The sequence below is a fragment of the Amblyomma americanum genome, chromosome 2 (assembly GCF_052857255.1).
Source record: "Amblyomma americanum isolate KBUSLIRL-KWMA chromosome 2, ASM5285725v1, whole genome shotgun sequence".
Taxonomy (NCBI): Eukaryota; Metazoa; Arthropoda; class Arachnida; order Ixodida; family Ixodidae; genus Amblyomma; species Amblyomma americanum.
This window is the reverse complement of record NC_135498.1, coordinates 116,955,615-116,980,318: the sequence shown is the minus strand read 5'-3', so window position 1 is coordinate 116,980,318 and position 24,704 is coordinate 116,955,615.

Here is a 24,704-nt window from a genome sequence, read left to right as displayed (position 1 = left end):
GCGGTGCTAGTGAACACCCTTAATGTTAGTCTATAGGCAACGCGGATAGACGTGAAAGCAGAGTGGAAGACAGCCGCCTCCACAGCTTAGTTTTTAGAGCACTGGACTCAACATGCAGAGGTCGTTGGTTCTGTTCCCACCGGCGGCGCGGTTTAGTTTTATTTTGCATGCTTTGTTTGCTGTGGAGAATACCGTAGTAACCTGCGATTGGCTGATGACATTTCCTTGCTAAGTCTCTCAGGAGATGAACTGCAAAACATGATCAGTGAGTTAGACAGGCAGATCAGTACTGTGCGTCTGAAAATTAATATGCAGAAAAGTTGATAAGCGCTTTATTGAGAACTTTTGCCACTTTTCAGCGAGGCTTGTCTACACTCCTTCTTCTTTGTTCCATATCCCCTCTTCTCTTCTTATTATGCCTAATGGCTAACGTCTCAAATAAAAAAAAAGTAATGTTCAACAGTCTAGCAAGAGAACAGCACTGTTCCCAATTGGTAGCGAGGTGTTGGAAGTCGTTAGGGAATGCGTCTACGTAGGGCAGGTCGTGACCGCTGGTGCGGATCACGAGAGTGAAATAACTAGAAGAATAGGAAAGTGGTGGAGTCCATTTGGCAGGTTCTCTCAGATCATGAAAGCATGTAACAGTTGTACGTTACCGGTGCTCACCTTGGAGGCAGAAACGTGGAGGCTAAGGAAGAGGTTATAGCTTAAGTTAAAGGGGCTGCAAAACACCGCTTTAACGGATGCCGGTTACACATCAGATGGATTCTTTACCGCGGGGGCTGCGTTTTTATGGAGGAAAAACGCTAAGGCGCCCGTGTGCTGTGCGATGTCAGTGCACGTTAAAGATCCTCAGGTGGTCGAGATTATTCCGGAGCCCTCCACTACGGCACCTCATTCTTCCTTTCTTCTTTCACTCCCTCCCTTACCCTTCCCTTACGGCGCTGTTCAGGTGTCCAACGATATATGAGACAGATACTGCGCCATTTCCTTTCCCCCAAAACCAATTATTATTATTATTATTATATCACACAGATGCTGACCCAAAAAGAATTACGAGAATCGATGCATAGGAACGGGAGTTATTCAATGGAAGAAATTTCGAAATACAAGCCATCAAACGCTGCCCCCAGCTCGATTTTCGCGCAGCTTCTCATTCCCATTTCACTCTCCCAATGACGACACTTAGTGCGACCAATCAAAAGAGCCTATCTGAGCACGTGGCGGAAGTTTGCACCTAATAGTTGCCTGTTATCTTTAACTCGTTCACGTTAAGGCTGGCAGCGCCGCTTGCATGGTTACAACAACCATGTGAACTCCCAGCTGACCCAGCGATGCTTCATCGTCACGTCGATGGCGCAGAAGGGAACACTGATCAGTGACGTTCCCTTACTTATGGATCCTAACTCGATCGCGAGATACTGCGACAGTGTGACAGCCTGCGCAAGATAACAGACACATTTAGCATAGCGCGTACCGCTACTGCTTACCGCTAACCATCGCCCGTCGCTCCTAGCGCGCTGGTTGGTCACGGGGAGCAAGGAGCGCGCGCTGTTGACGGGAACGGGGCGCCATCTGGCGCCGCCGCCCGGTGATCCTCCACAAGCTGACGATGCCTACTGCCTGCTAAATGTGAAACAAACGCATCCTTCCTTGGGGCCGAAACGAATGCTTATCGAGTGCAATGGCTCAATCGGATCGATTCCGCAAAGCCGCTCTCAGATACATGGAGAGTAGCCATAAGAGTTGAGTGCTAGGTCGTAGGATGTTTACAGAGAGGCGCAAAGTCCTTCGATGCAAAAAGTAGCCAGAGCCTCTGGTTGTGTATTTTTGTTTTACTTGCTTTACAGTGTTTTTATCTAGGGTAAAAAGTTGGTCTTGTTAATGTAATAGAAAACGCAAAAACTTGACAAAACATATCTCAGGTTAATAACACAATTTGCAGTATATTTACTCTTTGTCCAATCATCAACCTCCCACTAAGTGATGTCATATCCGCTGCTAAAAACCGCCACTGTATGGTGACACCGTCACCGCCACGAATTTGTTTTTGTGAGCTAATTAAAATACTAAAAATCGCAGTATACGCGGTACGACCGATGCTGATAGCATCACTATAATTCATTCTATGCAACCAACAGTCAAAACAATGCACTGAAGATGTGTTTTGGGGCTCCTTTAAGGACAGCGCAGCGAGCTATTGAAAGAAAAATGATAGGTGTAACGTTAAGAGACAGGAAGAGGACACAGTGAGTCAGGGCTCAAACATGGGTTAATGACATACTGGACGAAATCAAGAGGAAGAAATGGGCTTGGACGAGGCATGTTTTGCAAAGGCAAGATAACTGGTGGTCCTCAAGGCTAAGGGAGTGGATTCCAAGATAAGGCAAGCGTAGCAGGGTGCGGCAGAAAGTGGGGTGGACGGATGAGATTAAGAAGTTTGCGTGGATAGGGTGGTCGCAGTTGGCCCAGGATAGGATTCATTGGACCTTGGAGAGGCCTTTGTCCTGCGGTGGGCGTAGTCATGCTTTGAGAACAGAATGTACAGCGCAGACGACAGGATTAGAAAAAAGGGCGCAACATAACGCGTTGTGTCGTCTACATTTAACGCGACTCGTGTCGCAGAATATCCGTCGTCGTCGGCGTTGACCGGGAGAGAAAAATCCCGAAAAATCTCCTGAGAAACAACCTAGAAGACAGGTGGGCCACCTAGGCCACGTGATCTTGAGGCGGCATCACAACATGCCCACCGGATTGTGAGCAAACTGCTCAGCGTGCAAGTGGGAGTTAAATAATGATTACATGGTCGCTCGGAGAAGAGGAATTTCGGTCGCGCAAGGCCCACCGTTTGCACCACCCTCCATCCCTGGGGCAGTGGTGCATCGCTTAACCGTTGCACCACTGCGCAGGGAGTTACGTGAGGTCTTCCAGGGATCTACGAACGTAAGGTACCGAGTGGCCAATTGTTCATATTTGGCCATTAGCTCACTACGCTTAAAGGTCATGCACTTAAGGAGGAGCTTCAGTGTCCCCAAGTTTTTTTTTTCTGGTCTTGTCATTTGCCCTTTGTTTGCAAGTCGCCAAGTTTATAGGCACCTCTGTCCTGAAACAGCCAGACCTGGCGCCATTGAAGCTCGCATTAAGGTGTCTTACCTGTTGGTTCCTTCCATATTGTGACTGCATTGACGATGCAAAACTGAACATACATTCCAACGAAAACAGTGCGAGCAGGGGCATTCTTTTCTGCGAACAATGCCCCTGCACAGGGTGCGCTTGGTTCCCGCGATTCGGCTGCCTATCTCTCAAGCACCAACGTAAGGCGTTCACCGAGAGCATTTTCTCTGTGGTTGTACCCTCGTCCTCGGTGCGCGCGTTTCCAATGGTCGGTGCTGCACTCGTGGTACACCCGTTTTTAAGGCGAGTCGCACCCTCTTTTGTAAGCGGCCGCTTGCTCCATGAGACTGCGTGCCCGCTGTCTTCGGACAACAGCACTCTCGGCAGGCGAGCTGGTAAGAGAAAAGAGGCGCGGTGAGGTCTGCACTGCCCGCCATGATCATCATAACAAAGGCGCCTTCTTTTCGCCGCCGTTATTAAGCTGGTGAACAGGCTGCGCCGGTTTCCTGACAAGCGCAACGGGCCCTTACGCCGCGTGTACGTGTCCCCGTAAAGTAAAGCCCTGGGGATCCTGGCGCTGCGGCTTTCGCCACAGTCCGTGAAGTGTGCGTTGTTTCAGCGCAGAATGAATTACAGCACTTTTCTTGCGCACACCATAAGTGCCTCGGGCTTCGGAAAAATTGGTGCGTGGACGTTGTCGTTACTGTTGTTTTTGATTAAATTAAGATAGAGAGCGGGAAGGCAACAGGCGGGGAAACTGTCGCCAGTAGAGGCACAACGCCTGGCTTTTCCAGAAAGGAATGTGAAGGGCAAGTATTTGGAAACAGAGAAGAGATAAGCTGCACCCGAGAAAGCTTTTCCTTCTGGCCTCTAGTGTTCAGTATTGTTTAAGTGATAAATAAATAATAATAATAAAAAGTAATAAATAAACAACTAAATAAATAAATAAAAATAAATAAAACTAGGGCGTCATGAGACAAAACTCGCCACGCAGGAGGTTTCAGAGGGCGTCGGGAACAAACAAATGGTCTGAGACGTATACATGAGGCTGCACATGTTAGAAATGCAACGGATAATTAACCTCGCATGCGCTTTGTTTATATATACTGCCTGCCATTCAACATTGTGTGGTTGTGATCCGGAAGAGTGGAAAGTACAGCCCAACAGCCTTTTCACAGCCGCCACCTTTGGCTGCTGGGCGAAGTGCTCATTCCTAGAAGCCCAAGCACCGGAGCATGGCAGTACAAGAAGCCTAGATGCGAATTCGTCTGGAGGAATCGCCTGTAAACAAAGACGCATAGTGAGCGGAGGAAGGCTCGACAAGCAAGCGCGGTTAGTCTCATGGCTGCAACTACGCTAGCATCACAAGCGTAAATTCGGTATCGAGGAGCTTGTGCAAATGTACAGTGCGAAAGCACCACAAAAACTCTAGAAAGACATATTGCAGTCTACAGTATGGTAACACTTAAAAGAACAGCAGTCGATAACAACCCGTGGCTCGCAGGGTGGTATTTCGATCCGCTAACCAGTCACAGTGGAAAACAGAATAATCATTTTAATGTTTCCCATCAGGAAACGAGAGTAAAAGGCATCACCACTGTCGCGCTTGTACTTTCGCCTTATGATTCGGTTGTAGTTTAGAAAGCAAGAAAGGCGTTAACAAATATCTAGTTCTTCGCCTGGGAGAGGGAACACGCGGTACCGTGCCGGTGGAGCTTCCCTGCAGCCTTATTTTTCTCCGGCACGGCAGTGTGACCCGTGGCCTCCAAGTCCGACGTACTGCACTGCGTGCTGATTGCTGCAGCGTAGCGCTGCAGATAGGGAAATGTGATGCCACGGTGGTTTGCATTTGCAGCGAGACAGACCGTTCGTTGATCACTTCTCACACCTATCTTTGGTGCAGGCGCCTGAAAGCGCACTCTTGAATGTGAGTTCTCTAGAGGTGCAAGCGGACTAGTAAACCTCGTATAACTGTATTCGGGCACGGAATGGAAGTAAGGTTGCGTCCGCAGCCCGACGAGATCTGGAAATTTTTAGGGAGTGGGTCCAAATGGTTTGCTAACGACCGGTCTAGCTATGTTATCCCTCGTGATCCCACAGGACTTTATCGGAAGCCTAAAATTTGTATCTGCATCGCCGAATGCATAGGTGTTACCTTTTATAATAAACCAAATGGTACCAGGGAATATCACATATATGTATATTGTCGCCAATACGACGCACTATCTGCCAGCTCCTAGTTGGATTGACACTTCAAGGTAAGATCAGCGATCTCCGGTCAGGGCAAAACTGGACGTGCCAAAAGCACCGAAGGTTAACGTAATGTTATAAAATGGTTATATAATTTGCAGTAACATTACATATTACATCAGAAGGTTATTTCAATGTTAAAATCAAATGCCTTGTCGCTAGAATATTTTAATTTTAACACTAAACATCTGCAAATCAAACCAAATCAAATCTTTTATTTCATCATCATTCATGCTAGAGGCAAAGTTAAAAACCGAGTTGGTGGCTTGAAAAAGACCGTGCCCCCTTAACAATGCAACACTAAAGCAGACGTCAAATAAATTGTGATTTAACCCTTTGAAAAACAAAGTACAATACACGCGTTACAAACATTTGAAAATTGTGAAGAGAAGGTGTAAAATAGTTACAAAAGGAAGCTTGACAATAATTTTGAAAAAGACCAAAAAAGAGCGGAGCACAAGCATCATATGAATTAATGTCATGTTGTGTAACAAACTGTACACGATGTGAGGTCAGTGTGGGGAATTTTCGATGTTCTGATTTAACATGTGGGGAATACGATATCGAAGCATCTGATTGCCATAATTAGTACGACTGCGGTGTATGTACCAAGTTCATTCATTCTAATTCTAATTGTGTAAGAATTAGTTGTTAGCATTAGTACTGTCCGTATATTAAAAAAAAATGTGTCGTCCTGCGATGCCGCAGTCGTTTAGTGTTGTCCACTAAACGTCGATATATTATGACACTTGTGTTTGTGTTTAAATGTTTCAATAACGTTAGGGTAAGCTTACTTCAACTTTTATTAGCAATGTTTCACATTAGTTAGAAAAAAAATTGTGGTCATTGTATTAGCGTTTTACCAAAGCAAAAAAAGTAACTTTGTTGTAACGAAAAGGCGCTACCTGGGTTGTAGTACTCTAGTAGTACTGCCGCATGACACCGCCGCGACTGCACTAAATTTTAGGAAAAACGGCACGGTAAGCTTATGTGACGGATGAGAGGTTGGAATGGCTCCTCTAGATAATTCTGTGACCTATACAGATTAATTCTTAAAACTATCTGGTAAGGGTTGAACAAGGTTTCGTGACGCCATATGCAGATATCCCTAAAACGTATGTTCATCAAAGAATGTAGAGTAAACGCTATGCATTCTGGCGGCAGACCTTATCGAGTGCAAACTTTTCTGCACTACAACTGAAGGATCTAAAATGTTTGCGAGTAATAACTACCCTCGAAGCGTGATAAAACGGCATGCTTAGCTACTCGCATGGAGCGACTTATTGGAAGTGGCGTTTGAATAGCAGATTTAAAGGCAGAAAAAGCATTCATATCCATGAAACGAACACCCTTGTGCTGCAGCCACACGTGGTCCGCCCTATATAACGTCCCGTGGTTTAGTGAAGTTTCTGACGGCAAGGAGTCTGGAATAGAATCCAAACAAGTCCGTTCATTTTCCAGAAATGAAAATACAGCTTTCCGCAACGAAAAAAACTTGCCAATATTTGTTGTTGGCTTGAGTGTAACTACATGAAGAAATGAAGTGGCCAAGGGTTTACTTCATCCTTTCATCACCGCATCACCGCCGATCGAATAAAATGGCACAAGAAAAAAAATACTTCACAATGCCGGCGCATTTGTCCTCCGCTGCCCTTTTTGCGCTGTGTTGCAAAAAAGAACTCGCATCGCCTCGCTCGATTCGCGGCTGTTATTCTTGCAGGACGCAGTGATGAATATAAAGCGCCCACCGGAGTTGCCAACCTCGCTTTATGCGCAATATTATGAACCACACACCCACGGTTCTTGTATATTGAAAACTGGCCACCGAGAGACAGAGAGAGGCCATCGGTGGGCGACGACGCCTTGTGCAGGTCGATCATGGACAGAGAAAGAAAAGGACAAAAGAGCAACTTGCTGGCGACGGCGGTACGTGCTCGTGTAATTGGGAGGTGTCCGGCGGTAGGCGGAGGCACTCTTATCTGCCAATTACTCGGAAAAGGGCAGGGGGAGGGGGGGGAGGCTTCGCGAACAAAGCCCAATTGTCTGAACTCGGCGACTGCAGCAGCCGTGGGCTATGTTTCCCACCGGGCGTTCCGCGTAGGCCGTTAAATGCTGGAAAGTATTCCAGCGCATAGCGTTCCGGCCGGAGTATTACGTTGCTTGGACCTTTCAGGATTGTGTGAATTGTAGACACTACGGTGCATTAGAGTCAAGAAATTCAGTGCTAGACTGTTGTATTCTCTTGTTTTTATTTGCTCAGTAGGGCACGGGTAGAGTGAAAGAAGGCGACCTAATCCTATTAATCCTATCTATTTTTTTTTCCTTGAGAGGAGTAATCGACGTCAGCTAGTTCCATGGGGTAGATTGGCTGCGTCACAATACCCCCAGCACTATCACCGTTATTATAGCTGTCACAATTAGACTTTCAGTTGTACTGAAACAAAGTACAAGAATATTTAATTCGCGATTTTTCATTACCATATTCAGCGACAGCTGATGGATATGTACGTAGAAGGTGGAGCTTCTCGAGATGCAGCTGTATGATGACGTGCTCACGGGAAGCATCGCCTGTACTGTACGGTGCCCCCATCCGCTATGCATTAGTCATGCTGTGGGTGCAGAGCCGTGTTTTCCGGCGCTGTAAAAAAGTCTGAAAGCAAAAGTACGGCAGCTTTGAAAAATCGCTAAATCCAGTTTTGTGAGAGCGGCATGAAGCCCCAGTGTTGTCGGAGGACGACGATCCTCACAGTCGGTAGCATAAAAGAGCACAGAACACGCAAATGCGATGACCTTTTTTTCTTGTTCTGGCTTCACACATTCACAGGTGTGCCTTGTGTCTTAAATATTTCGCCGCCGTTTAAGATACCCCTCTCTCCCGAGAGCACTTGCGATGTTTGGCCCCTTCTTCAGAATCCACATCATTTGAAACAGTGACAGAACCATGTGAAAATGTTTTGTCGTTTTGTTTTATTAACGACAGATATTTTTTTATTTTTTTGTAGTATTTCTTTCTAGCTCTGTGTGTTTTCTGTAGTCCGTAGTTCTGTGGTAAGAGCACAAAATTGTGTTCTCATTACAAAAACCCGTGACGTTAATACAAGTTCCCGTGAAAAAACATTACAAAAATTTATTGCCACGGCATAAAATTTTCTGTTGTGTGTCTAGACTGGGTCAGACGCTAGCTGAACGTATTTGCGTCACAGGCTTCTTAATGATTGTTGCGAGCTATATATTATAAGCGCTCGGCATTCAATACTTCGCAAGCACTGTCCCCCCATTTACTATCTTCTGCTGAGTTCCAGAAGACGACCAATGAGGTTGTGCTAAACCAAAACAAAACAAGTCCAGCACGCCGTGATGCAGCGATCAGCTCGAAGGAGCGGGTTTACTCTGAAGACAGCGCGACTTCCACCACGCACCGTGACGTTCGGAGAGCAGTGTTGGCATTGAGAGCTTTCCCACAGCGTGTGGCTTCTCCCCGCGGACCTCGATTGTGAGCAGCACGTCGAAAATTGCTGAACCCTAGCTGTGTTCCGCGTGTCGTTGCTCGATGTCCCACCGCTTCCGTTGCCTCCCCCGAAATGAAGCCCAATGAGTTCGTCATAATTAATCGCGCGTTTACTTTTTCGCTTCGCCCAGCAGCGAATGATCTCCAATGTCCTTTAATAACTGTCCCCTTCCCCCCACCATAATCTACAAGAAAACTTTTGAGCTCTTCGACATGTCAGAAACACCTCCCATATATATTGATAATTATATTACTGTTCTGTCAAATAAATGTAACTGAAATCCAGTGAGCCAGAGGTCAAGAACAAACATTATATTGTTATTTCTGAGATATTTTCAAACGTGCAGCTACCAAAAAATCAGTACTCATCAATGCGTCAGACTCCAGAACTGATATTTTTTCCATATGGATAGTTCCGATGCACTGTACACGAGAGAAATGGACAGGAGAAGCGCAGTGTTGTTTTTAAAATGAGTTTGCAGACTAACAACAAATTTAATAATTTTCACAAAGCACCAATTCAAGAACTCCATCTCTATACGGCTTTAGGACAGTGACGTGAGCAATATACTGCTGTGTCACCTCGTTGGAAATAAGCTAGATTGGTTCAATGTTGTTTGGATTACGATGTGCGCCGCGCTTAAACTAATAGTTTAACATATCAGAGACAGGGCCAGTAAAAAAAGGACTAAAATAGGCACGAATTTACAGCATTCTTTGTAAATTACGGCATCGCTATGAATATTCTGAAAGGGTCGCTTTTGTTCCCTAAGTTTTGCGTAATAAAAACTGGAGGGTACACTTAGACTCCGCCTTTAGGGTAAGACGCTATAGCGTTAATGGTTTAATTCCCATGTATGCGGAATTGGTGGTTCTATACTTTGCTTTCAAAGGTCCCTGCGCGTCCTCATACCCCTACTGCCGCAGCAGGTATGCAAAGCGCAGCTGCCCTGGCATGAGGCTGTTTAAAATACAACCACCCTTGGGGCTTGTGAGACCCAGGCTGCTCTTCCGATGCGAAATATCAGGACCAGTCATTCATTTAGCTGCCACCTGCCATGGTAGGCAGTTCGCTCACAATCCGTCACAAGGTCACAACGTCACAAGGATAACGTCACAAGGTCACGTGACCTAGGTGGTCGACCTACCACTTAGGTTGATTCTCTGGGAATTATTCGTGGAGTTTTTGCTTACGGTCAACGACACCGACGCCGACAACGACTCTTGCTTCTCTGCGACGGGTGACCCTTAAAGCTATCTCTTTAATAGAAAGGTTAGCCCATTAAATCGCGCCCGGTGACTCCGGCAGAAATGTCGGCGGCCTCAATTTCTTCACTTCCATCACTCCGTTCAGCTCACAAAAAAAAAAAACGTTCCATGCAAAGCAACTTCGTCCGAGATTATAATTACATAACTACAACGCCACGAACAGGACACAGAAGAAAGGAATATGCAGGGACGCCACATAGCGCTGAGTCACAACTGAAATCTTGATTAAATACAGTCACCAAATGGGCCAGGAACTTACCTTGCCGGGCGTATAAATTTCACAAAAGCGTCATGTGGTAAAGAGATACAAAGAGAGCGATGTACAGTCGTGAGCAGTATGAGAGGGAAACGAGTTTTAGCGCTCATTTGTTTATTACTCAATATTAATGTGTGACGAGCACAGTTTTCTATTTTTAACTAGTTTTTATCTTGGCTTGTAATATCCAAAAATCATTCTCGAATTTATTTGAGAAATGACCATTGAAATGCGGAATTTTTTACAAAAAGTGTTTTCTTTTCTATATTACTGACGACTGTACAAGCAATTCTACCGTCCGCGTGAAGAGAGAAGAGATTAGAGTGGGTTCGGACTCGAAGTCGTGGTTGAGGATGTCCTAGTTGAAATAAACAGTAGGATACCGATTTGTGCACGACATTGGATGTGAAGAAAAGGTAACCGGTGGTTTACTTGTCTGGCCGAGTAGGTAACAAAAATGAAAAAATATGTGTAAAGAGCTATAAAGAATGAAAAAGATTGATGCGATTAAGAAATGTGCTGGGGTGTGCTGCTGGTCGCGACGGCCCAGAACCAAGGTAATTAGCTATGAAAGGGAGAGGCTTTTGTTTTCAAATACATTTTAAGTGGCTAATAATGCTGACAACAACGTGATGACTCTTAAACGTTGTTTGCATAGATGTCTGCGCCGTCTGATTGCTGGGGCATCGAAACATTGGCATGGACAGGTGAAGATGGTCCAAAAATTCGAATCCCCCCAAAAATTCTGCTGGCAGTCAAAGCTCAGTGTATCGCACTGTGAGATTTTTGCTCCCTGCAACTGGAGACTCTGGTATTCGTGTGATATATTTTTCACCATTATTTTAAAGTTGTGTGCCCGGGCATGGACACGGCACTTCCTTCGGGATCGGCGCGGACGTATTAGCACGCGCACGTCTTTCCTAATCTTTCCTCTCATCTTTCGACTCCTACTTTAAGCACCTGGCAGCGGTAGTGGCTCAGGTTGAACCAGTGGGCAGGCCCGTGCACTTTCCTTTTCATTCTTCCTGACAGCAACAGCAGCAGCAGTAGTAGTTGCACCTCAATCTGCACGTCGTCAGGTCTATGATCTTGTAAGGAAGCTTCGTGCTAGTTTAGTATTGCTTTCAGACAGATGACCCCAGCCAAACTAGTCTTTGCACAATCGTCACCCCACTTTCCTTCGTCAAAGACCACTTCGGCCCTGCACGCAAGTATATCCCAGACAGTCGTGTATTGGCGAGCCCATACGCTGCAAACAGCGCTTAAGGCACGTAGCTTCTGGGCACCGCGCGCGAAAAAGGAAGAAACAAATGACGCGTTGCATATCTCTTTGCGGCAGCTACACGAATAACGGGACCTTGAGCGAATACAAGGCGAAAGACAATGGCCTGACCCCATTTCTCTGTTACAAAATCCGCGTCACCGCGCTAACGTGGATGGCGAGCGTTTCTCTCGCTGGATGGCACTGTTCCACGCCAAAAGATGGCGCCCTTATTGTCGTCGCCTTGGAGCAGGCTTCTAAGTGATTAGCACCTACGTGGGCATCGTCAGCCGGTGGGACGCCTCGTGGACAATGGGAAGCCTTCTTCTTGCAGCAAAGGACTCGTTACCTGCTTTGTCCCCAGTCAAGGACGCTTGCAAAACAGAAGTCTCAGCAAACAGCCAGCACCAAGAGTCGGCAAAACAGTCACTTCAGCCTGCACTCAATATGCGAAGCCCTATGCAAAGTGCAGGCAATTTAGTCTTTAAACGAAGTGTAAAGAGGTCGTCATTAATCGTTATGTACCTTGTGCTGATGCATTATACTGGTGCATCATACTGTCGTTTGTTGGAATATCAGAAGTACTTTGGTACCGACGTTTGTTATTGTGGTAATGGTAGTGAAGACTGAAAGGCAGCTAAAATGCAAAAATATAAAGAAATTGACATTTGATCTGTGCAAAGCTGTATAAAGCGGAGCATTTTATTATTTGAATCTCGGACATGTCGTCGTGGCAGTGGATGGAGGTAGTTTAAAGCAAGTGCAACCTCTTGATCCACACAATCCTCCCGTTTCTTCATGTACTGCCAAGCCTTTAATAATGCAATAACATTAGAAGCTTAATCACTGAAAAAGACAGGTTGCCGCGACATAGCCGAGCACTGATTGGTCGCCGGGATATCTGACGTCATGAGACCACGTGGCATGGCTGACTTGGCAGGTGCGTTGGCAGGTGACATTACCGAGTGCTAATGGGTCGCCGGGGCATGGTCATGAGACCGCGTGACATGCCTGGGTTAACAGGTGCGCTAGTCACATGACATGGTCGAGTGCAACCAAGCGCACTTGCCGATTGACGGGATCGGCGTTTAACAGGGGCGCTTAGTTGCGTGTCAGACGTACCTAGACAGCTCCGCGCATCGGGTTGGAACGGAACCAGAAACAACGCCTCGTGTGCCCTCCGTGCTGGAACATCTAAGCAAGCGGAGAAGGCGAGCACGGAAGTTCGTTGCTAAATCGGCGGCTGCACAGCTCTGCGTGTGCGGCGAGCAGCAGTGACGGAGGAAGATAAGGAAGCCGAGCGATCTGGAGATTTTAATGCTATTGAATTATCAACACGTAATGCAATTAAGTCTGCAAATGCTATGTACGCATTGCAAAACCGAAGTAAGTACAAATAGTGTTGATTTACCGAATTAAATGCGCCTAGTGTAGCTTAAGAAAGAATCGAATATTGACAGAACCGAATGGAATGCGAATCGATTATCTTCGAATATTCATTAGCAGTTGGAATTGTCGGACTGGTCCTCTTAAATCTCTGATTTGAATGATTGTCTCTACCACTGCTCTATAAGGCCAGTGTCCGCTAAGAGCTTCAAGAGTCGCGACGGTCCGCCGCCGTACCCTATGGCGCTAAAACCTGATGGACATCAGGTAACCGCAGACATGTTAATTGACGGACAGGAGACTGTGCTATAAAAACTAGACACCCTGTAACGCAAACCCCTTATGACTTCAAGCGTGCCAGAAGCTTGGAAGAACGCCGTCGTTATCTTAGACCATGAAAAAAGAGACGTCCAGGAGTTGAAAAAATTACAGAGCGATCAGCTTACTGCCCGTTGCCCACAAAATCTTTCCTAAGGTCATCGCAAATAGAGTCAGAGCAACCTTAGGCTTCAATGAACCGAATGATCAGTGAGGCTTTCGTAAAAGATATTCGCCAATAGACTATATTCACACTATAAACCAGGGGATAGAAAAATCAGCAGAATATAACCACCCCTATATATAGCCTTCACTAATTAATAGAAATCATTCTACTCAGTGGAAACACGAGCAGTCATGCAGGCACTGCGAATAAGGGTGTGGAAGAGTCTTGTGTGAGAATACTGAAATATATCTATAACGACTGCACGGCTACCATAGACCGTAAAATAAGCAATAAAATTCTAATAAGGAAGGGCTTCAATCAGGGAGACAGGATCTCGCCAATGCTATTCACCGCTTGTTTACAGGAGGTGTTCCGAGGACTGGATTGGGAACTGTCGGGGATAAGAGTTAGTAGAGAATACATTAGTAATGATGAGGTTTGCTTGTCGCTGGCCAAGTCAAAAGATGAAAAGACGGTTCGGGAGCACTACGGCTCCCTTGTAGTGCTCCCGAAATGTGTTTTCATCTTTTGACTTTGGCCAGTGATTAGCAATCCTCATCACCATGATTCCTGACCAGACGGTACGCCGTCGAACCCTCGACTACATACCTTAGTAATCTGCGATTCGCTGATTACATCGCCTTGCTAAGTCACTCAGCAAATGAGCTGAAAAGCATCACCAATGAGTTAGAGAGGCAGAACAACATCGTGGGTCTAAGAATTGACATGCGGATAACCAAAGTAAGGTTCAAGAGTCTCGCAAAGGAACAGCAGTTCACAATTTGTAGCGAGGTACTGGTAGTGGTAAGAGAATACGTCTACTTAGGGCAAGTAGTGACCGCTGACCCGGATCATGGGACGGATAACTAGAAGAATAAGAATTGGTGGAACACATATAGCAGGTTCTCTCCGGTAATGAATCGCAGTTAACCAATTTGGCTCAAGAGAACAGCATAAAAATGCTCTGTGTGACCTGCACTCACTTCTGAGGCAGAAACATGGAGGCTAACAAAAAGGGTTCAGCTTTGGCTCGGGGTAACACAGCGAGCTTTGGAAAGAAAGATGATAGGTTTAAAGTTAAGAAACCGGAAGCTGGCAGAGTGAATCATGGAACAAACAAGGGTTAAAGGCCTTCTTGGCCGAAATTTTTCAAACCGTAAAAAGGTTGTTTTTTCGTAGTACACCCCCGGATTCTGTAAGCCACAAAACATTACGTTCCAGTTTCGAACACTTAAGGTGCCAAGAGCACGCAAAAATCAGAGTTTTCGATACCTAAACTGAAAAAAGAGGTCCCATTACCGCCCGCATCACTTGAGACGGGAGTCCGGGCAGGTTTGGAGCGTCAGCTCGTTGTGGCTCGTGCAAAGCGCTGGCACCGGTATAGAGCGGGCAGCACTTCGCTCAATGAACACTGGTTGTATATGAAAAACGTACGGGGCAGAAACGTGGAGGCTAACGAAAAGAGTTCAGCTCAAGTTAAGGACAACGCAGCGGGCTGTGGAAAGAGAGAAGTACATTTTTCATCCACACTATACAGATCCGAGCGGGTTGATCAATAACCATAAAGTGCGCGAATTCAGATCAAGAACCGATTGGTTCAAAATGTCCTTTTATCCTCACACTGCTTGAGAATGGAATGCTTTATCTTCATTTCTTGTTAATAATACTGGCAATGGTTCGCATTGTCATTGGGACTGCCATTGTAATTTTTTTTTGCTTTGTACACCGCGCCCCCCCCCCACCCCTGTAATGCCCCTGGGTACTGTGGGTACATAAATAAATAAATAAATAAATAAATAAATAAATAAATAAATAAATAAATAAATAAATAAATAAATAAATAAAAATGATGGGCGAAACGTTAAGACATCGGAAACGGGCAGAGTCAATGAGGGATCAAACACGGGTTAATGATATACTAGACGAAATCAGGAGGAAGAAATGGGCTTGGGCAGAGCATGCAATGCGAAGGCAAGATAACCGCTGGTCTTTAAGAGTAACGGAGTGGATACCAAGGGCAGGGAAGCGTAGCAGGGTGCGGCCGAAGGTTAGGTGGGCGGATGAGATAAGGAAGTTTGCAGGCATATTGTGGGCTCAGCTGGCAAAGGACAGTGTTAATTAGAGACACATGGGAGAGGCCTTTGCCCTGCAGTGGGTGTAGTGAGGGTAATAATGATGAGAAATACTCAACACGAAGTCAGTGAATTCTCTGTGACCTTAATGTGATACTGATAGTGCGATTAGCATTTGCTAGTAATGACGACAACGAGTAAAGTCGCGCCACATCGGAGTAGATAACAAAGACGAGAGCTACGCATTAGCCATAGCATGAGAAATCGGGCAACAAGACGCGGTTTGCTAAATCTGCCTGGTCATTGCCGCCGTATCAGCCAGCCTTGGCCAACATATTTGAGCATCCTGAATGGCACCGCAGTAGTGGACCACATTGTGCATCTGAACCCTTTATTCCGCGCAGGCCGAGCATGGAAGCATGCTTCGCGGCGTCGGAATGGAGCCTACGCCGTTTCCGATTCTGAATTCCTGCCAGTTATTCCAAAACTGTTCGAGAATATATTCGATTCGTTTGAATAAATTTGAGCGGACACTATTTGAGCCGTTCAGCGAATCAAATATATTGCAGGGTATTCGATTCGCTATTGGAAGACGGAACATTGGACGACGCATATTTATTCTGTTTTCTGTTCGGTTCGTTATAGCGAATGCGAATGAATCGAAGGTTTGTTGAAGGAGAAACCGCAGAGGTTGTCCTAAAGCAGGGCTCTCAAGCAAGGCAGCATGCACAGAGTTACCAGCAGCGGAACTGGGCCACAGGAGGTAATGATGAGAGAGAGATAAAATGGAGAGAGGATGAGTGCCACTCGGAATCGGAGCGCAAGCCAACGGTTAGGTGTCCCTTTAACGATGTGTAGTCGAGCCACACCTGTATAAGAAATTAACGTCAATAATTAACAAGGTATTTGCGATGAAATAAAACAAAACACAACGCTCAGACCCGCTCAGTACTGAAACTAATTAACTTGTCCTTCCCGCCTCTTCCTTGGGGACATAAACACCCGTTCACTGTAGTCATGCCCACGCTCCAACGTCCCGGTGCCCTCATTAAGAGCCGATACAACCGCCTCCGTACCTTGAGGCGCAGTTCAAAACAAACGCGGGCATAAACGATGACGGCGACGGCAAAGGCCGTGTGCTTGTCTCTACGGGGAGGCATCGTCCTTGACCGACCCCTCTAGTTCGACGGTCGGCCAGCTCAGGGGCACGAAGCGAACGCTGGACGCGACAGCCGTGAACGTCGCTCCCCCGTTGGAGTATTTGCGCGTTCTGCGTGCGCGTGCAGGCAAACACGCCGGCTACCTTCTGAATGGGACACGCCAGCACAAGTCCACACCGAAAGCAGTTCACGGAACGTCCATGTGCGAGCGCCGGCGGCGACAGCGAGTGCTAAGCTTGCGTGAAATCAGCCGCTGTTCGTGTTTGCCTGGCGGGAACGATTTGCATTTAAACGGGGTCGACAGTGGGCTTGTTTCGGTCAATGCCTTGTATACGTGACTGTGTCAAGCGTGCACCTTGCTTATGTCGTTACCTACGAAAGAACTTTGAATCACGAGTTGTCCACGGTCGTTTTCTGTTTTTTTTTTTTTGCTTGTCGAGGCAAACTGAAATGAATTCTAGCCGGCACAACGCGGACTCTATTTGCTGCCGTACGCGAGGTAGCTTTTGTTCAAAAGCCTTGAAAGGCCACGAATAAATGGACCGAGAGACTTTTTGTGTTGTTAATATTCGACTAGTGTGCTAACGTTAAGCCTGCTTGCTATTCGTGACGCGACTGCTGTCGCGGTGATAGGAGCTCAGACTACGTTTACCTATCTTTTCTAAGCTCAAGTCTCTGCAGCGCTAACAACGTTCCCAGCATTTTTTGCGTAGAAAAGGCAATGAATTTCCTTCCGTAGGACGGAGGTTGAAAGTGAGGCCTGCTAGCTGAAATGATGGGGGTAAGCATCGCTAAATTGGTTTTTCTCTCTGTGTGGCTCTCCGGGTCGGTCGTACTCAAGTTTTGTGAGTACTCATTTTTGTGCAAAATTCGCCGGCCCTCTCTCTTCCCGGTTTCGCTGAAAGAAAAACTATAGTACGGGCATTTTATTAGTGAAAATGCAATAAAAAAATTTGAGTGAACACATTTTTTGAGCTCTCGCAACCCCTGGCGGCGCTGGAAAGACGCCTGTCTGAGCGGGTTACAACCGAGCTTTTTCAATGTCCTGATTTCTTGCCCAGCCCAGCTGTAGCAGCAGATAAGCAAGGTATGTAATGCAAATGGAAGAAAACCCCTGATCCTTAGTGGTAACGGACTGGATTCAAAGAGAAAGCAAGCGTAGCAGGGGGTCACAGAAGATTAGGTGGGCGGATGAGATTAAGAAGTTTGTGGGGATAAAGCGGCCGCAGCTGGCAATGGGACAGGGTTGGTTTGAGGGATATGGAAGAGGCCTTTACCCTTCAGTAGACGTAGTCAGGCTGATGATGATGATTTATTAAATCAAGGTTTCGCGGTAGATGAGCCTTGTTCCTGCATAGCCAGATTGTTGTCACATCTGTCTTTTGGGTCGGTTATGGACAACGAACCGAACCAAAAAATTCGTGCCTAGCACACCAGTGACAACAGGTTGTTCATTAGCTCGCAGGGTGTCGCCAATGTTTGTGGCCAGCTGTGCAAAAACTAGTGAGTACTCCATAACCTTGGCGCTGGCTTCGTGTGTCCTCGTCCATGCAAGGTTGTCCGTCCGCAATAGCAGGTCGCGGAGAGAATGCCTATCCAGTTTGTGTCTCGTGACATATATTAGTGTGGGCAGAGAAAAAAAGAAAGAAAAATAATGTTGCCCAGCCCGTGTCTCGCGACAATGAGAACGTGGGGGCAGCCGCTAATGACCGGCGTGCTCACTCGTTTCCACCCTTGGCTCGTAACACTTCAGTCTATGCAGATGGCTATTGCGCTATTATCGCTGCAGAAGCGACCTACTAGCGCTGGTCTCAAACAGCGTTCTAAAAATTAGGCGCATCATGAGAAGACCATATAGTTCACAACGGGGCATAACGTCCTACCTCCTTTAGGTTGCCCGCAAAGGGTTGCAGTGGGAATAATGTTTCTCTCTTGCTGTCATCCCCGCAGAAGACAAAAAGATGAGTATTTCACAGTGGCACCTTCATCCGTTGTGAAGAGTATCCCGACCGTAACGTGTCGTAAAGAAAAACTACTTATTCCTCCCGTATATCCATGTAATATATCCTACGATGCATGTATTGAACATTAAGTACGAAAAAACATTTCTGAGCTGCATGCATGCAGCAATTTTAAGGTATTTTCAAAAACGTTCATTTGTTGTACCTTACACGATTAGATTATCCCCATTTCTTTCGTTTTAAAACTTAATACAAGCATTACCAGCTAAGGGCGATGAGAATCGCGCCAGTGTAGGGAGAATATGCTGCAGGGGAAGGATATGGTGCCTAAAAGTACAGAGAAAGAGTGTCAACCCTTACAGTCAAGTATGAAATGAAAGGGCGCAGAAAATTTGTGCGCCGAAGCGGCGATTGCTTTGTTGTGGGCATCGTAAAAACCGAAAGAGGAGGAAGTGCGATCGCTGTACATTGACGTTCATGTAGAGAACCAACTTCGGTAACATCTCGTCGGACAACGAGGAAGCCGCGACAGCCGCACAGCGTGCTGGAGACCAAATGGGTGATGCGTTTGGGAACCATGGATTTGACGCTAGAGTCATTAGCGAAGGATCGAGCAATACAATGGGCTCTATACTGCGAACAAGAGAGAGAATTCACTGGTTTGTGCTCACATACTGTTATTTTATAAATCCCTTCAGAGTTTCTGTGAAAAAAAGTTACTTTTACGAAAACATGTTTATTAAAGTGACTTTGCGCAAATTTTGCGGAAAAAAACACGACGGAGTACGAAGTGCTAGCGATATTTAACGACCGGAGTGAACATCTTGGTAACTAAACGGAGAAAGAAATGATAAACCAGTGTTTGCCTTCACAGCTGCATTCCTGAGCACCCGAGATGTTTTAAATGTTGATTTGGTTTGCTGTTTTCAGCGAAAATTGGATATCGGAGGTTTCATTACTGAGAATTCGTCATGTCTAGACCTTCTTTTGTTAGATTCAGAGTTGTCTGCAGAAGTCCCGAATGTAAATGAATAGGTATTATTCATCAATTTATATATGAATCCATGCAGATGCAAATTTATCCGCCAGCTTCGATGCATCTAGATATTCGACGATTAACCTTGCTACCTGGACTAGCCATATGCAAAACTGCTGATAACAGTGTAATATGCAAAAAGGAATATGTTCTTCGCTTTAACATAAAAGAGCTTTTGCACCAGCTGAAGGGGAATGAGGATTGACTTTGAGCGGGAATAAAGAGTGACGCCCGTAGCGACATTAGTGTCGGCACAAACTATGCACAGTTACACTGAAAAATTCTGTGCTAAACTGAGTCTTATTCAGGCTTTGGCGATCGACGCAATCTTCTATGGCGGTCACGTACGGCTCAGCGTATACTGCGTTTTGCTCTGCACAAGGCCGCAAGTTAATGTGCGGAATCGTCGGGCAGCTCAACCGACGAAAACTTCTCGCCAACACTCACGAAAGATTCCGCAGAGCACATTGTTTTCTCACGCATAACCAATTGATGGTCAATTCTTTAAGTACCTAATCGCCAATTTATTACCCCGGCTGCGGCTCTAGCTAACTTGCCACTCAGAGGTGGCAGAAGGGCGACGGCACAAGGAAGATAATTATTCGGGCTTCCAGCCTTGCGCTCTTCCGGCCACTTCTTTCCATATAAGATAAGGGGCACTACGTGATGCAAGTCGTGCCTGTAGCACTAAGACAACGATTCATTCAGTGTGCTTAAATGCACCTTGTGTCCCTCCAAATTACACCGTCCACTTGCGTTCCTACTTGGCCTCAGCACTAGAGAAGGAGCTCTAAATACTACCACTATAATAGCAGGATGCAGGAAGCGGAGGCTTCAAGGCCGGTCGTAATCAATATCACTGCCGTTCAGGCTAGATATTTTTCGATACACTTTGTCTCGTATCAATAAGAAGGAGCACTGTGCAGGGAAGAAACACGTATGAAATTGATAGGACCCTTTTGCGGCTTCCTTGCAGCGTCTAGTCAGGATAAACTTTTCAGAGTGATACGGACAGTAGAGAAGATTTCTACGCATCGTTTAATAGAAAATCCGTTCATAGAGACTAGGACACGTAGTGATAACTCTGCATGAGTTCAAACACATTGTTTAACCTCCCTCTCAAGGCAACGGGAAATATGACATGCTTCTGCAATTGCTTTGCAGCTTCAACACGCAGTCTCGGAAGGCGATTGCAGCTACGTTACCACAACACACAGTAACAAGGTTGAAACCGATAGAATAGCCTTCTCGTCAAGATCGACTCGCTGCTATTAGGCAGTTTATTGTCTGAATACTGGAGTACAATCAGTACCCCAGCGCACAACGGACTGCAGGTGTAATTTCGGGTTATATATTGCGACACCTTGTAGCATATATCCTGTCAAACGAGCTCTAATTGGATCCAAAGCCAGTCGTTACGAAATCAGGTCTTCGTTAGCAAAGCCTCTAGATTTATCAAGCTCCGCCCAGGTGAAGCAAATAAAACTACCACGCCATGCAGGTAGACCTTGGCAGTGTGCGAACAGGATTAGGCCCTCTAGAAAGGGCGCTGATGTGGCAAATTTTTTCGTATGATTTCCACATTGTGAGAGAGACGGATAGTCTGGTAGCTGCGCTGTGGTGCAGCGATGTGTCTCAAGCGTGAAATAGCACTCATTTTTGACAAGTTAAGACGAAGATAGCCTGGAAACCGTGGCTGACCTGAACACGGACATGCATGAGAACATGAAGCTGAGCGTTTCCGGAACATTCCGGATGTTTCCTTCCGAATGATATCCAGCCTAAAAGAACTTGACCAAAATGGCCCCAAGCTATGGCGGTGGGTTGGTGAGGTGGCTGGTGGCGGTGCTTCTGGATGGCAGCTAGATTTCCCACTGCGTGTTTGAATGCGATTTCGCGGCCGCATTTTCGTCCTGCTGCTGTTCGGTCTTTTAGTGAGTGGACGCCTTGTGTAGGGTGGATATATGTGGTTTAGTGGTGGGTGTTGCTTTTGTAAGGTACATCTGAGGATAAGTGATTGGGAAGCCCCCTAGCCAAGAGGGTTCGGAGGGCTGGTGGTGGAGGTTTCTGGACGGTGAAGGCTTTAGACTCCGAGGCCTTTCGGCTCCGAGTATTTTTGTATTGTGACATTAGTACTGCTTACGCCGCTAAACGTAACTGTTATTAATTTCTAACTCGCCACGGTGGTCTAGTAGCTATGGAATTGGCTGCTAAGCCCACGGTCGAGGGATTTAATCTCGGGCGGGGGACTGCATTTAGATGGAGACGATATCCAGACATGCTCTTGTGTTTGCGATGTCAGTGCGCGTGGAAAGATTCTACTTGGTGGAAAAACTGCATGGCCCCCCCAATACGGCGTATCTCATGCCGATGTCCACCTTCGGGACGTTAAACCCCACATAAATACTGTAAATAATTTCAGTGGCCGTACTAATAATTTGAACTGAAGCAATGTCAAGCGAGTAATTCGCAGTTCTAATTACAAATATGAACAAAGAAATAGACGAATATAACCCACAAAAATGTACAGGTAGTGAACTCACACAACAAAACAGCAGCTTCATGCCGAATAATTGGTAGCGTATAGTATATAATTAGACAAAGCCGCACAATACTCTGGAAGGAAGAATTTGTTGCGATTGAAAGAAAAGTTTTAAATATTGCAACAAGAGTGTATATTATTGCTCATCAAAAAGAAATTGAATTTCTCAATGAGGAAATAAGCAGAAATTACGCGGTGAAACTTAAGTTGTGGGAAAAAAAGCATACAAGCGACTTCTTGAAACGTAGGAGTGCAGGCATTACTTGCTACCTCATTCACTGCATGCGCGCAGCATATTCCGCATGAGATGTTTGGCATGTCGCCTTTAGTATACTGGCTTAACCAACGGCCAACGGCGCAGGGGTTAGAGAAGTCGGGAGAAATAAGCCGAACCGCGTAGATGGTTTCAAATCAAATAAAATTTTATTTGTTACAAAAAATTGATACAGTGTGATTGTATACAACTTCAAGGGCAAGAATTGCCAAACCTCGCCCATTAGAGTTCCTAGCAGAACGTTATGCACAAGGCCAGAAGTAGGTAGCTTTACACAGAAGCAAATAGAAACGGCCACAGGGAAGCTAGTTTCTTCATGAAGTAATTGTTAAAACTCATAAAAAACACCGAGTGTTGACTGTGGACTTCAGCTTCTGGAATGAAGTGGCAAATTAGTCATCTTTGGCGCCATTTCAGGAGAATACTTTTGATTGTTCCCTATTGCCCCTCTTCAGGCGCTCAGGTAGGGCGTTCCCTGCGCCAAAGAATGCAAGGCAGATATGACGGTAAAAAGCGCAAATGAAAAAGCAGAAAATAAAATACGATTCTAATGCGATACCAAGGAATACGACGTAAGCAAGCAGCGCAGTGAACCTGGACATTGAACTCTCTGACTTTATTTCAGGAAAAAGATTAAGATTTTATTGCTCCACCCAGAGCGCTCGAAATTCATTAAAGAATGCTCTATACCCTCTTCAGCGGGCGACATCTCATTAAGGTCTCCTTTTAACGGCGTGACGTGCGTGATTGCTCCGATGGGCACACCATATTACATATTAGACCGGCAGTGTTGTTAAGTTCGTCTAGATCAAATATTACGCAGCCATGTGAAGCAAATGGAATTGAATTGGTTTGTTTTATTGGCTCAACCAGGCTGAATAGTACTGACTTCTGTTTAATAGAACTTGTTTTCAACTAAATCACACACACACACACACACACACACACACACACACACACACACACACACACACACACACACACACACACACACACACACACACACACACACACACACACACACACACACACACACACACACACACACACACACACACACACACACGCACACGCACACGCACACGCGCACGCGCACACACACACACACACACACACACACACACACACACACACACACACACACACACACACACACACACACACACACACACACACACACACACACACACACACACACACACACACACACACACACACACACACACACACACACACACACAGCGCATAGAATTCCGCGGACGGGAATGCGTCGATACAGCCGTCAGTAGCATACCTCCCTTAATAAATAGAAACTGCTCTTTATGGTTTCTCTTTCTTCGCTTTTAGCTTCCATAGCGTTGATGCAACAAATAGATTCTTCGACATTGTCCAGCTTCCGCGAAGCATGCAGTGCGATTGGTTTCGCTACTTAGCGTCCATTCAGGTATACCGTGTTCATTGGTACCATTATCGCTCTTTGGCCGCTTCGGCTGCATCAAAAGCTAAATATGATCCCGCAAGACACTCGTGAAAGGCTTCGTTGTAGTCTCGCACTCTCAAGCTATGTCTGAAGTGATTCCAAAGCTTTAAAAAGGGGAGCGTCCGGAGGCCTTCATCGAAGCAAGATAAGAAGCAGCAATCGATAAGAGCGACGCAAGCAGCGCGCGCGCGTAAGCAGTCGGTGAACGGTGAAAGAGAAAGCGAGACAGGCGAGTAACCGGCACGCTGAGCCTCCACTCATGGCATGACGACACCGGCGGTGTTTGCGTGGTAGAAGAGAAGCGGCCGCTGTTTCGGCATCCACGGAAGCACCCACGCGGTTCCCTCGAGAGCGGCCGTATGTGTGCACACGACAGGTGGTGAAGAAACGACGCGGAATGCCTGCACTGGCGCCCTTGGAGAGCCCTCTTCTCTGGCCCTTGTAGGTGTTGTTCTGAGTGGACACTCGCGCCCGTTGCGCCGGGTCAACAGCGGTGCGGCCAGTCTTGAAAAGGCTGCTAACGGCGGCGTCCTCTCGTTGATTGGCCCCAATGCGGAGACGAGTGACGCGCGTCGCTGCGGTCTAAACGTTTGCCGAAGTCTAGGCGAGCCCGCACGTCCCGCGTCCCCTGCCACTGTGTCCCGAGGCAGC